This window comes from Chiloscyllium plagiosum, unplaced genomic scaffold, assembly GCF_037043375.1.
Source record: "Chiloscyllium plagiosum isolate Xiang-an unplaced genomic scaffold, Cpla_swu_hap1 HiC_scaffold_40, whole genome shotgun sequence".
In the NCBI taxonomy this organism is placed as follows: domain Eukaryota; kingdom Metazoa; phylum Chordata; class Chondrichthyes; order Orectolobiformes; family Hemiscylliidae; genus Chiloscyllium; species Chiloscyllium plagiosum.
Window position 1 is genome coordinate 53181930 of NW_028270178.1, and position 15455 is coordinate 53197384.

The 15455-nt window shown below is 45.1% G+C and overlaps 1 long non-coding RNA gene across 2 annotated transcripts; it reads right to left on the minus strand.

Moving 5' to 3' along the window:
- Positions 1 to 41: 41 nt before the first annotated feature.
- On the minus strand, positions 42 to 14394 carry LOC148138524 (uncharacterized). Of its 2 annotated transcripts, none has more exons than XR_015753974.1 (4): positions 14260 to 14394; positions 4440 to 4558; positions 3228 to 3419; positions 42 to 619 (listed from the first exon to the last, which is right to left on the minus strand). It is a non-coding gene; the product is annotated as an uncharacterized LOC148138524 (long non-coding RNA). The 2 variants fall into 2 exon arrangements; XR_015753973.1 differs by lacking the exon at positions 14260 to 14394 and adding an exon at positions 8673 to 8747.
- Between the last annotated feature and the right edge of the window lie 1061 nt (positions 14395 to 15455).

The window sequence follows — 15455 nt, forward strand, 5'->3', positions numbered from 1 at the left end:
ATCTCCTGGAGAGTCCCTGTCCTGCCTACTCCTTCCTACCCGGGTTCCATGGTTACATACAGACCTGGGAGATAGGGGCAGGAGGGGGGCTTTCGGCTTTTCAATCCTGCGCCACCATTCAATGGGAAACAGCTGACCATCCAGCTCAGTCTCCTGTTCCTGCTGTGCTCCAATCCCCTTTGATGCCTTTACCTTTAAGAACTATATCTAAGTCCTCCTTTAGCTTCATTGCCTTTTGTTCCAGTGCCGTTGCGGTGTTACTGTGTGGGTGTAGGCAGGGGTAATGTGATGCATGCACTCATCATCCATCATCATCCTGCAGTAACAATCAGGTTTCAGTAAATAGAGATAGAAACCATTTCCAGGATATGGGCATCACTGGCTCAGCCAGCATTTATTCCCCATCTCTAGTTACCCTTGACAAGATGGTAGTGAACTGCTGTCTCGAACCATTTGCAGTTCATTTGGCGCAGATAGACCGACAATGCTGTGAGGGAGAGTGTTGCAGGATTTTGGCCGATTGACTCTCAGTCTTTGGTTCGTCAAATGCTGGTTAACTTAATCACGATCTGCACATGATTTTGAGATTTCAGTCTGTGAATCTTCACAATCTAGCACCCTATATAAAGGAATATGTACAGGTTAGAAATTCAGAACAGGCAATTTTAGTTTCTCTGGAATATCTTTTTCCCAGTCTTTCCCTAAAGCTGTAACCCTGCAGCCCACTTACTCTCTCCCTCCATTCTGACTCTGCTACCCCCTAATGTACACCCTCCCCATTCTCATGGAGTAACTGATAAACAGAACCATGCCACCACTTCCCGTCCCTGGTTAGATGCTGCACCCTTTCTGGGTTCACTTCCTTTCCCTTCAGTTGCTGCAAGTCAATAATGTAACAGCAGAATGAAACAAAAGGAAACAGACAGGGAGGTGGCAGATCCTGGACAGAAGAGGAACCTTCAGTCTGGGAGAATGGGTTAGATCCTCCTTGGTTTCCCATTGGTCGATTCCCAGCATTATGACGCATTGGGGATGGAACTTGGTCCCACGTGGGTGTGGTGACACCTTAATTCCCCGGCAGATCAATACTAAAAGCTGATATGTTACTCCTCCAGCCAATCACAGTGTGAAGTACTTTCCGCTAGGTACCCCAAAGCACATGCTCCAAAGCCCACCCACATTCTGTACATGGACAGTGCCGGGTTTCCCCACTCACGTGTGGTCCCTGCCTCAGGGATTGTGGGAGTTGTAGTCCCCAGGAAGCTACTTGAGCCCTGTCTCTGGAAAGTGAATGAAAAGTGTGGGCTGGAGGGTGTTGTCTATCAAATCCCCATTCATACACACAGGACATATGGGCTGTCATTGGGTTTCACTGAGACATTCGTTTCCACGACCTGATTTCTGACGTGAGGAATATAGATTCAGCAAATTGGGTGATAGAGAGGTTAATAAGGAGGAGCAGAGTTTAAGCAGAGGTAGCTGAGTGGTTAGCACTGCTGCCTCACAGCGTTAGCCATCTGGGTTTGATTCCAGCCTTAGGCGACTGTGTGGAGTTTACACATTCCCCCCCATGTCTGTACGAGTTTCCAACCGTGCTCCAGTTTCCTCCCATAGCCCAAATATGTGCAGATTAGGTGGATTGCCCATGTTAAATTGCCCAGTTTCCATGCATGTGCTGTTTAGGCAATTAGCCACGGGAAATGCAGGGTTACAGGGAATGGGTGGGTCTGAATGGGAGGCTCATCATAGGGTTGGTGTGGACTCTGCACTATAAGAACTCTATTGTATTCTCATGAAGGAGAATGTACCTAACTCAATGTGTTGTGAATCTGTGGAATTCCCTATTCAAAATGCGGTGGATGCCAGAACAATGAGCAAATTTAATGAAGAGATACAGATTTTTAATTTTCAATGAGTTGAAGGGTGAGATAGAGCAGGCGGGAAAATCCAGCTGAGACCGAGGTGAGCTCAGTCATCATGGTATTAAATGGTGGAGCTGGTTCAAAGGGCTGCATTCCCTCTCCTGTGCCCAGTGCCTATCTTCTTACGTTAATAACTGGAAAGCTGAATCCAAAAATCACCACCTTCGCCAAAGGAGATTTTCGGGAAAAGTAGGATAGTCAGGGGGATTAGCATTTCAAACTTAGAAGATGAGGAAGCGTGTAGGAGATAATGATTTTGCAATTTTAAACTGAGGGGAGACAGTGATTTATGGTTTTTGATTGTGTAGTAAATTCACACCGTCCAGAATACTCTGTTGTGAATATTTATCCTGTACTTTATTACAAAGCCAAGGTCTTTGACAATGAAAACCAAAACACCCAGGTAACATCATCTCACCTCGTAATCTGATAAAAGACTTGTGATAAGTATGGTCAAATTTAGAATACAGTTGGAAAGCGGGAAGATTAAATCCAATACAGATTCTGTGCTTAAACAAAGGAGACTACAATAAGATGAGACAGGAGTTGGCTAATGTAGACTGGTAGCAAAGACTTTACGGTGGGACAGTTGACGGACAGTGGAGAAATATCAAAGAATTTTTTCAAACTGCTCAGCAAAAGTATATATTAGTGAAAAGGAAGGACTGTAGGAAAAGGAGTAATCTGCCATTGATGGCTAAGGAAATAAGGGAGTCTATGAAATTGAAATAGAAAGCATACAAATTGGCAAAGACCAAGGAGAAACTAGGAGATGAGAAAAACTTTAAAGATCAACAGAAAGCTAGATGGGATTGGGGGAGAAAAGTGATGAGTAGCTATCCCCAGGGACAGAATAGCAGTTTACACTGCTAGAGGGGAACCTATTGTGTGGGGAACATATGGCCTCTGTAATTGTTGAAGCACTTAACCGTTACCATAGAGATAATCCTGATCAAGTTAAAAATCACAGCACACTCCAAAAGCTTGTACTTCCAAATAAACCTGTTGGACTATAACCTGGTGATGTGTGGTTTTTAACTTTGTCCACCCCGTTCCAACACCGGCTCTTTCACATCAGAATCCTGACAGACAGCCCCACTGAAACTGAAGCGCCTGTCAGATACCTGACTGAGCCACAGGGGCGTGGGGGAGGGGTTTTGTGGTTTAACCAATCAGTGCTGGGCTGAACTCAACTTTTAAACTGCCATTGCCGTGGAGATAATACTGAGAGACAGCGTCCATTCAAAACCACAAACCACAAAGGTATAAGAATGGGAGCGGCACATCGGACAGGGGATGTATTACCTGATGCTGCCTGGAGGTGTTCTGCATGTACACTATCCAGGTAACTGCCATGTCTCATTAATAAAGACTCAAAGAAGACCTCTCAGAGTTCTGTGCCCAGTTATTCCTATCCAGCAGGGTTCAGGAAGTCTTCACAGCAGTCAGTCTTCACAGTGGAGAACACGAAGAACATGCCAGTAAATGATAAGGAAACTGAGGAAGGTGAGGAACAAGAAACAACCATTATCACGAAAGTGTTAGAGCTGGGCAAGTTAATGGAGCTAAAGGTAGACAAGACTCGTCGCTCAGATGGAATACATCCCAGGTTGCTACCAGAGATAGCGGGAGAAATAGTAAATATACTTAGAGTCAGAGTCCTACAGCAGAGACAGGCCTTTGGCCCAAACTGGCCAATACTGACTAGAATGTCCATCCACGCTAACCCCATTTCCCTGCACTTGACCCATCTGCTTCTGACCCTTTCCTATCCATGTATTTGTCCAAATGTCTTTTACATGTTGTTAATGTACCCACCTCAAGCACTTCCACTGGCAGCTCAGTCCATATACATACCACCCTCTGTGTAAAACATGTGCCCCTCAGGTTCCCTTTCATAATTTCTCCTCTAACCTTAAACTGATGCCCTCCACTCCTTGATTCCCTGGGAAAAAGACTGAATGCATTCACCTTACCCAGGCCTCTCATGGTCTTATACACTTCCAGAAAACATTCCCCCTCTGTTTCCTCTGCTCTAAACAAAAAAAAAAATCCTCGCTTGTCCAACCTCTCCCTTTAACTCAGACCCCTGAGCCCTGGCAAAAATTCTTGTAAATTTCTTCTGCACTTTTTCCAGTTTAATAACTGAAACCTACACTGCACTCATCACATTTCCAGTGTTTCCCCACGGCGCTGGAACTGACGTGACAACGCCAATGGATTACAAGCCACGATCGATAATCAACTCCTTTACAACAATCCCGTTTTCATAGCATTTTCCATACTGCAGGCATCCTTGTGTGTTTCTGGTTGCATGATTAATTAAAACTTTGTCCTCATACAAAACAAATCTGTAGCTTAATCGTTCCTGGGAAATGTGCCATGTTTTTTCAGACTTTTAACAACAAATGAACTCTTTCTCCACAGTCACCACGCTAACATGGACTTGGCTGTGTCTCAGTACTTTTTCCAGACACACTGACATTTGAAATATTCGCCCATGGACAGAATACACACCTTTCCTTCCACATGAAAAGGCCAAATGATATTCAGATCGGCACGGATCAAGTAACTATCAAAACTGAACAGGAAGTTCAATTTGAATTTCTCATCCACAAATCCGCCCTTTCAGAACCCTACAACTGAGAAGACAAGTCACCACCGTTAACACAGGATGGAAATTCATAAGACAGTGATAGTATTAAATTGTAGTTTCTTTGCTCCCCCAAAGCTTTAAATCTCAGTCTCACAATTGCTCTCTTCTGTGAACTGAAATCCAAACCAATCTCCTCACCATTTTTCCTCCACACCCAGTTCTCAGACACTCTCTCTTCTCTTTGAAATCAGCTTCCTAGCTCCTGCCTGCAGACTAAGAACCAAAAAAAGGTTTCCTCCCACAATCCAAAGATGTGCAGGTCAGATGAATTGGCCATGCTAAATTGTCCATAGCGTTAGGTATATTAGTCAGAGGGAAATGGGTCTGGGTGGGTTACTCTTCCGACGGTCGGTGTGGACTGGTTGGGCTGAAGGGCCTGTTTCCACACTGTAGGAAATCTAATCTAATCAAATCAATGAGTCTGACTCGGAGCCTCCTGGATGTTGGTGAATCCTCCCCCCATCTCCCAGGCTTCCTTCCTGGTCAGAACCAAACTGATTTTTTTCCCCCAATCTGGAACATTTTATTTATTTCCCCCACACGGACCCTCTGATGAGAACCATCCTGCAAACACTGACCAAATCATATCTGATTGAACTAAGATGAACCAAATTAGAACTTTAATTGCAGGCCCATCTGTGTTGTTTTCCATAACATTCCTGAATATTCACACGAGTTCTGATAACTTTCTGCAAAATGCTCCCCCCACTGATAGCCGACTACTTGTCACGATATCAGGGCAGGGGCCATTTCCCTGAGTTCTGTTCCCAGAGGGAGGAAACTGCCAATGACAGATTAACCCCACACACGCACAGCCTCCCTCCTGGCCCTGACCAGCCCTGCACATACACCAACAATTGCCCAGCACTGCGCCCGTGCACTGGTCTCCCCTCCTACAGCACATGCTCCAGATCACACAGAAGCTGGGTGATTGACAGCAGCCGCTGCCCAATAGGGTGGAGGGGGCAGGGCTGGAGATTGTAAACAATGAATGAATGTGGAGGACACTGGGGGATGGACAGGTCAGTGACGGACAGGAGCAGTGCAGCAGTAGGAGGGAACCCTGGACAAAGTGAGCAATGGGAGAGTCTGACAGGAGAGAAACTACAGGAAAGTTCTGTTGAGGCTCAGGCGGGGACAGCTGGGAGACAGTATGGCCTGGCGGCTTGGTCATGTTTTCCAATCACCCTTTTCAAAGATGCTGTTACTCAACTCTGAGCCCGATCCTCCTGGTTCAGAGGAAAGGACACTACCATCATTTTCTGGTGAGCTAGTGGAAAGAAGGGAAGATTTTCTCAATCTCTCTTACATGAAAACTCCATGAGCTCCTCCCACTTACTGTCTATGGTGGGGATGGAGACAGAGCAGATGGGAGCGGGGTTCTGGATATAGGGACTGCCTTTCAAATGGAACTTACCTGTGTGGGTGATATCAACAAGACTCAATACACAGTCACTAACACAAACCTGATGTACTTGAACTTTATCCAGAATATTAACAGTCATAACTGGGTGACACAGATCCCAATGTACAGAGTTAAGTCCTGGATATTAATAATGGCTTTGTGTATGAGAAATCACGTCACATGTACTTGAGTCAATTTTTTTTTGAAGTAACAAAGAGGATTCATGAGGGCAAAGCAGTGGAAACGATCTACATGGACTTCAGTAAGGCGTTCAACAAGGTTCCCCATGGGAGACAGATTAGCAAGTTTAGATCTCATGGAATAGAGAGAGCACTAGCCATTTGGATACAAAACTGGCTCAAAGGTAGAAGACAGAGGATGGTGGTGGAAGGTTGCTTTTCAGATTGGAGACCTGTGACTAGTGGGGTGTCACAAAGTATCAGTGCTGGATCCACTAATTTTCATAATTTATATCAATGATATGGATGTGAATATAGGAAGTATTGTTAGTAAGACGACACCAAAATTGGAGGTGTAGTGGACAGTGAAGAGGATTACCTCAGATTATAACAGGATCTTGATCAGATGGTTGAATGTGCTGAGGACTGGCAGATGGAGTTTAATTTAGATAAATGTGAGGTGCTGCATTTTGGGAAAGCAAATATTAGCAGGATGTATACACTTAATGGTGAGGACCTTGGGAGTGCTGCTGAACAAAGAGACCTTGGAGTGCAGATTCATAGCTCCTTGAAAGTAGAGTCGCAGGTAGATAGGATAGCGAAGAAGGGGTTTAGTATGCTTTCCTTCATTGGTCAGAGTACTGAGTATCGGAGTTGGGAGGTCATATTGCGGCTGTACAGGACATTGGTTAGGTAACTCTTGGAATATTGCGTGCAATTCTGGTCTCCTTCCTATCAAAATAATATTGTGAAAGTTGAAAGTGGCCAGAATAGTATTAGAAGCACATTGCCAGGGTTGGAGGATTTGAGCTACAGGTAGAGGCTGAATACACTGTTTTCCCAGGAGCGTCAGATGCTGATAGGTGACCTTATAGAGGTTTATAAAATCAGGATGGGCATGGATAGGGGAAATACACAAGGTCTTTTCCCTGCGGTGGGGAGGAGCCAGAAGGGGGAGACCGAGAGCGGAGGGTGACGGTTATTTTGTAGAGCTACAACACAACCCTGTTCCTGTTTTCTCCCCATTCCCTTCAATCCCTCTGAAGGGCTCAGAACAAGTGCACAGGCCCTGAAAGGTAGAGCTTCAGGGTGATTAAGTGCTGAAGGTTGCATTTGGGACACTGACCTTTATTGGTCTGTGCACTTATCAATAAATGGACCTAGGTTCAATTCCACTGTCCTGGATTCATGTCTGTGGCCACAGACGCGCCTGTCTCTGACATTGACTACTGCATCCCCTGTCACTACAGCTCTGCCATTCTCCTTCCTCCAGTTCTGTGCAGCGGAGCTATCTGTGGTGTCATGAACCTGGCTATTGCTGACTTCCCCTGAGAGTCCACTCCACCTGTTCCCCACTTGTAGAATCCCAAGCGGTGCACAATATCTGTTTGAGAAGGGGAATGATCACTGGGGAGTCCTGCACTTCCTTCCTGAGCCTTTTACTTGATCTGATGGCAACTCATTCCCTTTCTGCCTGTGTAAACCTAACCTGCAGTGTGACTAACTCACTAAACGTGCTGTCCATAACATTCTCATTATCGCAGATTCTCAACAGTGATTCCACTCTCAGCTCCAGGTCAGAAAAGCAGTTTCCCAGTAGTTTCAGATGGGCACTCTTCCTGCACACATAGCCATCACGGACACTGGAAGCGTCCCTTATTTCCCACATTGTATAAGAGGAGCACACCACGGGTCGGAGGGCTCCTGTCACAACGTCTCTCTAGTTTCAGCCAGATACTCCCATTCAGATAATTGAAATGAGCTAGTAACCTTCCTTCACTTCAAACATTTCCATTATAACCAAAAGCCCCGATCTTTACTTAAGCTGACATTTTACACTTTAAAAACTGTTAATAAAAACTCAGCAGGTATCGCTTACAACCTGGCAGTTCCCTTTGGGAACATGTGAATTTCTGAACGGCCTGAACTAAAACTGAAGCTGAGGTTCACCTTCTCCCTGTCTCCCCTCGCTCTGTTTATACCCAACTCCAAAACACTCATTGAGCCAAGCAGCCCTCACAGTGCAGCCCAGTCATTTTCATTGTCTGCTCATACCGACACTGCCCTCAGCCTTCTGTACTGTTCCAATGCATCTCAATGGGAACAGCATCTCATCTTTTAATTCAGCCCTTTGTAACCCCAGAGTCAACATGGACTTCAGCAGTTTCTGAATGAACAGACAGTTGTCGGAACCTGGAACATTTCACCTGAAATGGTGCTGGAATTTGACTCCACAAGGAATTTTCATGAGAAGTTTGCAGGGAATTGAAAATAAGGGGTTTACAGGTTAACATCATGAAGTGGGTGATTGGGTCTAAATCTGACAGTTCCTATAAAGAGATGAGGTGTAATTTGGATAAATCTGTGCTCCCTCTCAGGCCAATACCTCCTTCCACAGCTGCAGGGCCCAGAATTGAGCACAAACCGCAAGGGTGATCCAACATCTTTGAACATCTTTCCGCTTTTTGCTTGAAAAAAAAGATACTTTCCCACAGAGAGAACAGACACACCTTTCTCCTTCCACAGTTAAATGTCAATGGTATTCAGATCCTGATGACACTGCTGACGATAGAAAATTGGTTTTGAGATCCCTGTCTCAATTATTCTCAATTAATATCCTATAAAATGAATTCACAAAACAAAACTCACAGTCAGGGCAGGCTGAACCGTAAAGACAAATATTTCTCTTGGTATGTGTTTGATGTGTAAATGCTCCTCTTCAAAACGCCCGCCCCCACCCAGGAAGAGGACATGTCCATGTCCCAAATAAAGATGGCGGCCATAACCCAGGACCTAGCACCGCCTGAGGGCCACAGCCATTTTCCCATTTGCTGTAACCGTGGAACCAAGAGTTTCTAATTCAGGCCTAACTACCTGTACAGGGTGTAATTAAACCCTCCCAGTCTAAACTGGATCCAACTCCCCTTTCCAGTTTCCTCCTCCTGCACACACCAAGGGACATTCTAGGTCCAGTGACCCTTCCTCAGAACCGACAACAGCTGGGAAAATTAGAATCCCCACAGTGTGGTAACAGGACATTCGGCCCAACAAGTCCACACCCACCCTCTGAAGCGTTTCTCAACCAAACCCATTCCGCGACCCTATTATTCTACATTTCCCCTGACTAATGCACCTAACCTATACATCCCTGAGAACTACGGGAAATTTCGTTGGGCCAATTCACCGAACCTGCATATCTTTGGATTGCAGGAGATAGGGGTTAAAGAGTCAATAATAGGTGGGGATGGAGCCCAAAAGAGACAGTAACATTTGGAAAGACAAAGGAGTGGATAACAATCTGGCTGGGAGGGTGCAGAGCTGTTAATGGAGGGGACAGGAACCTGTGTCGGGCAGCATCTCAGTGGAGGTGCTGGAAATGGCAGCTGATGATCTACGTTCTGCTGCAAAACCGACCCCGAGCTTCCAGTTGTCTGTCACTTTAACACACGAGCCTGTTGCCTGGCCAACATCTCTGTCTCATGCTTACTGCAGTGTTCCAGTGAAGCTTGGTGCAAGCTGGCAGAACACTCCAGAACATACCAAAATGCCCTGTATTTCAAGGACTGCAATTTCCCCTCCCATGGGGTCAGCAATATTCTCCAGCGTATCTCCACCACTTGCCTCACCTCTGCCAGTGAACCACACCTCTCCAACTGCAGCAAGTATAGAATCCCCCAGTTCTCATCTTCCACCCAGATACAATGCGTCATCCTCTGCCATTTCCATATATTAACATAGAAATCATTGATATAAATGATGAAAAGCAGTGGACCCAGCATCAATCCTTACACCATATTGCTCATCACAGGCCTCCAATCCGAAAAGCACTACCTTCCGTCTCCAACCTTCCAGCCAATTTGTTTCCAAATAGCTGGTTCTCTCTGCATCCCATGGTGTCTAACTTGCTCAATGTGGAACCTTTTTGAATGTCTTTTTGAAGTCCAAGTTAGTGATTTATGTACAAAGCCATGCTGACTATCCCTAATCACTTCATGCCTTTCCAATTACATATAAACCTATCCTTCAGAATTCCTTCCAACAAATTGTCTGCCACAAACTTCAGACTCACCAGTGTATTGTTCCCTGGTATTTCCTCATCACCTTTCTCAAATAATGGCGCCTGTCTTGCAACACCTCACCTGTGGCTATCGGTGATAGAAATATCTCAGCGAGGGGCCCGGCAATCACTTCTCTAATTTCCCACAAAGATTTGGGGTATACCTGATCAGGTCCCACAGATTTAATCAGCATTATGTATAAGACATCCAGTACAACCTCCTCTGTAATATGGACAGTTGTCAAGTTATCACTATTTATTTCTCCAAAGTCTCTAGCTTCCATGTCCTCTTTCAGTAAAAGCTGACATGAAATCCTCGAGACCCATGATGGCATGCATCCCAGGGGACTAAACGAGATGGTGAAGGGTCTATTGTACTTCCTTGCTAGAGGGATGGTTATGCTGCAGCTGTACAGGGTGCTGGTGAGGCCACACCTGGAGTACTGTGTACAGGTTTGATCGCCTTACTTCAGCAAGAATGTACTGACACTGGAGGGGGTGCAGAGGAGGGTCACTAGTTTGAGTCGGGAGTGGAGAATGTTGGTGTATGTGGAGAGATTGAATAGACTGGGATTATACTTGTTGGAATTTAGAAGAATGGGAGGTTGTATTGGAAAAACTAAAATTAAGAAGGGAATAGATAAGATAGAAGCAGGGAGGTTATTTCCACCTGGGGGGGGGGGTCAACCTCGAGAGTATAGCGTCAAAGTAAGGGGGTATCTGATTTAGGACAGAGTTCAGGAGCAACTTCTTCAGCAAAAGGGTTATAAATCTGTGGAATTCCCTGCTGAGTGTAGCAGTTGATGTTATCAATTTGAATGTCTTTAAGGCAAAAGGTAGATTTGTGAACAGGAAAGGAATTAAGGGTTATGGTGAGAGAGCAGGAAAGTGGTGCTGAGGCCATGATAAGCTCAGCCCTGACCTTATTGAATGGCAGTGCAGGCTTGAGGGGCCAGATGGCCTACTCCTGCTCCTATTCCTTCGGTTCTTATGTTCCCACTTTCCAGCCGTCCCTTTACCTGGGGGGTTGCAAAGAAATGTTGAAAGTTCTTGCCTTGTACCGTGAAAATTAACCTTTGTCCAATTTTGAACAACAACTTTTAGATCTGGTCTATTATTTTCTGAAACTATTTTAAAACTAGTAGAATTATCGTCAGAGAATTACCAAGTGTGGAAGCAGGCCATTCGGCCCATCACATCCACACTAACCCTCAGAGTCTCCTGTCTTAGCCCTGTAACGGTGCATTTCCCATGACCAATCCCCCTAGCCTGCTCATCCCTGAACACTGTAGGCAATTTCGCATGGCCAATCCACCCAACCTTCACATCCCTGAACAATATGGGCAATTCAGCCTGGATTATCCCACCCAACCTGCACATCTCTGGACTGTGGGAGGAAACCAGAGCACCCGGATGAAACCCACACAGACAACCTCAATAAGGTGATCATCCTGTTCCTATTTCCCAGTTCCACCCAAGTAAGTTCACCGGGCGAACTCCCATGAATATCCTCCCTAAACACAACAATAATGTTATCCCGAATCAAAAACACCATTCCACCTTCTCTCTTAATCCCCCTTTCTATCCTTCCTCTTACATCTATTCCCTGGAACATTAAGCTACTTGTCCTTTCCAACCTAAAACACGTTTCTGTGATACCCACTATATTCCAGTCCCATGTTCAAAACCATATCTTAAGTTCATCTGCTTTCCCTGTAAAACCACTTGCATTGAAATAATTGCAGTGGAGTGCTATCAAAAGGACAGTCTGATGGGCAGAGGGGATGGGATGGCCCTGTTGGTGAGGGATGACGTTCAGCCCTTTGCGAAGGGGGAGACACAGAGTGAGGAGATGTAGAGTCAGACTGGAGGGTGGCTAATGTTGTCCCACTTTTCAAGAAAGTTGGGAGAGAGAAAGCAAGGAATTATAGACCAGTTAGCCTGAGGTCAGTGGTGAGAAAGATGCTGGAGTCAATTATAAAAAAATGAAATTATGGCTCATTTGGAAGCGGTAATAGGATTCGTCAGAGTCAGCATGGATTTACAAAGGGGAATATACTGACTTGGATTGAAAATTGGCTGGCTGACAGGAAGCAAAGAGTAGTGATAAACACTTCCTTTCGGAATGGCAGGCAGTGACTAGTGGGGTACGACAAGGTTCGGTGCTGGGACCGCAGCTGTTTACAGTAAACATTAATAATATAGATGAACTTATTAAAAGTAATATTAGCAAATTTGCTGATGACACAAAGCTGGGTGGCAGGGTGAAATGTGAGGAGGATGTTATGAGAATACAGGTTAACTTGGATAGGCTAGGTGAGTGGACGGATGCATAGCAGATGCAGCTTAATGTGGATAAATGTATGGTTATCCACTTTGGAAGCAAGAACAGGAAGGCAGATTACTATCTAAAAGGAGTCAAGTTTGGTTAAGGGGAAGTACAACGAGATCTAGGTGTTCTTGTACATCAGTCAATGAAAGCAATCATGCAGGTACAGCAGGTAGTGAAGAAATCTCGCTGCATGCTGGCCTTCATAACAAGAGGAATTGAGTATAGGAGCAAAGAGGTCCTTCTGCAGCTGTACAGGGCCCTGGTAAGACCATACCTGGAGTATTGTGTGCAGTCTTTGTCTCCACATTTGAGGAAGAACATTGTGGCTATTGAGGGAGTGTAGGGTAGGTTCATGAGGTCAATTCCCGGAATGGCGGAATGATCATATGTTGAAAGATTGGAGCGACTGAGCTTGTATACACAAGAGTTTAAAAGAATGAGAGAGGATCTGATAGAGACCGACAAGATTATTAAAGGGTTGGACACTCTGGAGGCAGGAAGCATGTTTCCACGGATGGGTGAGGCCAGAACCAGAGGACACAGTTTAAAAATAAGGGAGAGGCCATTTAGAACAGAGTTGAGGAGAAACGTCTTCACCCAGAGAGTAGTGGACACAGGGAGTGCACTGCCCCAGAAGGCAGTGGAGGCCAAGTCTCTGGATACTTTCAAGGAAGAGATGGATAGAGCTGTTAAAGATAATGGAATCAAGTGTTACGGAGATAAGGCAGGAACAGGATAGTGATTGTGGACGATCAGCCATGATCATAATGAATGGTGGTGCTGACTCAAAGGGCAGAATGGCCTATTCCTGCACCTATTGTCTATTGTACCTTGTCAGTCCGACCTCATTCTGTGCCTTGCCCTTGCCTGTCTAACTTCTAAACTATACCAGTCTCAGACTTGCCTCCTTTCTCACTATCTCTTTAGGTTTACCCCACGCCCTCACTGGTTTAATGTCTCCCGAGTAGCACTAGCAAATCTCCCTGCTTGGATATTAGACACCTTCCAATTCAGATGTAATCCATCCTTCTTATGCACGTCAATTCTACCCCAGCAGAGATTCCAATGATCCAAAAACGTGAATCCTTCTCTCCTGTATCAGATCCTTGGCCACGCATTCATCTGCTCTACCCTGCTATTCCTACTCTCTCTAGCATGTGGCACCGGGAGTAATCCAGATATTACTACCCACAAGGACCTGCTTATTATACTCCAGGCTAATTTGCTATATTGTCTCATCAGGACTTCATCCTTTTCTCTTATGTCATTGGTACCAATGTACAGCGACCTCCCACTCATCATTCTCCCCTTTCAGAATACTCTGCACCCTCAGAGCCATCCTTCACCCAGGCAGTAGGGAGGCACTACCCCATTCTGATGTCTCACTGTTAGCTACAGAAACTGCAGTCTGTGCTGCAGACTAGAGAGCCCCCATCACCATCGATCGCGTGGAACCTGATATACCTCACATTACACTAGGAACTTGGCTGTCAGTGCGATATTCCCCTGAGAGTCTGTGACCCCCGATGCTTTCCAAAACATTATACTTGTTTGAGATGGAAATAACCACAGGAGACTCCTGCACTACCTGCCTTCCACTCCTCCCTTTCCGAGAGGAAACCCATCTACCTGACTGGATCGGCAGTTTTCCTAACTTTCTGAAACTGCCACCTATCACACCCCCCGGCTCCTGTAAATTCTTCATTACCTTTAGCCATCGCTCCATCTGATCCATGAAATCCTACAGGATTTGCATCCTCACTTCCTGCAGACAATCAGGATCATTGAAACTTTCCTTAATCTCCTAAATCCAACAGGAAGAGCACATCACTGTACGAATGGCCATCTCTGCACCTTAACCGTCCACAGACCCAGAAAAAGGCACATAGTCTTACAGCTTTACAAAACACTACCCTAGAATAAATTAGTACCAATATTTTATATTAAAACACTTAATCAAAGTATCATAAGATGTGTACTTAAAGAAATAAACCGCCACCCTACTGAATGTTGTAGCTTTACTAAAATAAAACAGACTAAGATTTATCTTTGAAGAGACCGAAACCCACTGAGCTGTGAGGCACAGATAAACAGCACTAAACAGAATCTTCGGTCAAATTTGTCCATGCCGACCAGATATCCAAACCTAATCTTATCCCTCTTGCCAGCGCCTGGGCCATATCCCTCTAAATCTTTTCTATTCATGTCAATGTCCAAATGCCTTTAAAATGCAATAATTGTCAGCCTCCACCACTTCTGGCAGCTTATTCCATACACGCACCACTCTCTGCGTGAAAACGTTGCTCCTTAGTTCCCTTTTATATCTTTCCCCTCTCACCCTCAACCTCTGCTCTCGATTTCTGGACTCTCCTACTCAGAGAAACGACCTTGTCTGTTTACTCTATCCATGCTACCAATGACTTTATAAACCTCTACGGAGGTCACTCCTCAGTCTCTGATGCTCCAGGGAAAGAAAGCCGAAGCCTTTTTGCTCTCTTCCTGCAGCTCAAACCCTGGCAATATCCTTGTAAATTTGTGTTGAACCCTTTCAAGTTTAACAACATCCTTCCGATTGATGGAGAACAGAATTGCACACAATATTCCAAAAGAGGCCTGACCAATGTCCTGTACATGACCTTCCAACTTCTATACTCAATGCTCTGATCAATAAAGGAATGTATTCCAAACACTTTCTTCAATATTCTATCTACCTACAACTCTACGTTCAAGGAAATATGAACCTGCACTGCAAGATATCTTTGTTCATCAACACTATCTAGGAATTTGCCACTAAGTGTATCAGTCCTGTTAAGATTTGCTTTTCCAAAATGCAGCACGTCACATTTATCTGAATTAAACTCCATCTGCCACTTCTCGCCCATCTGAACAAAATCCTGTTGTAAT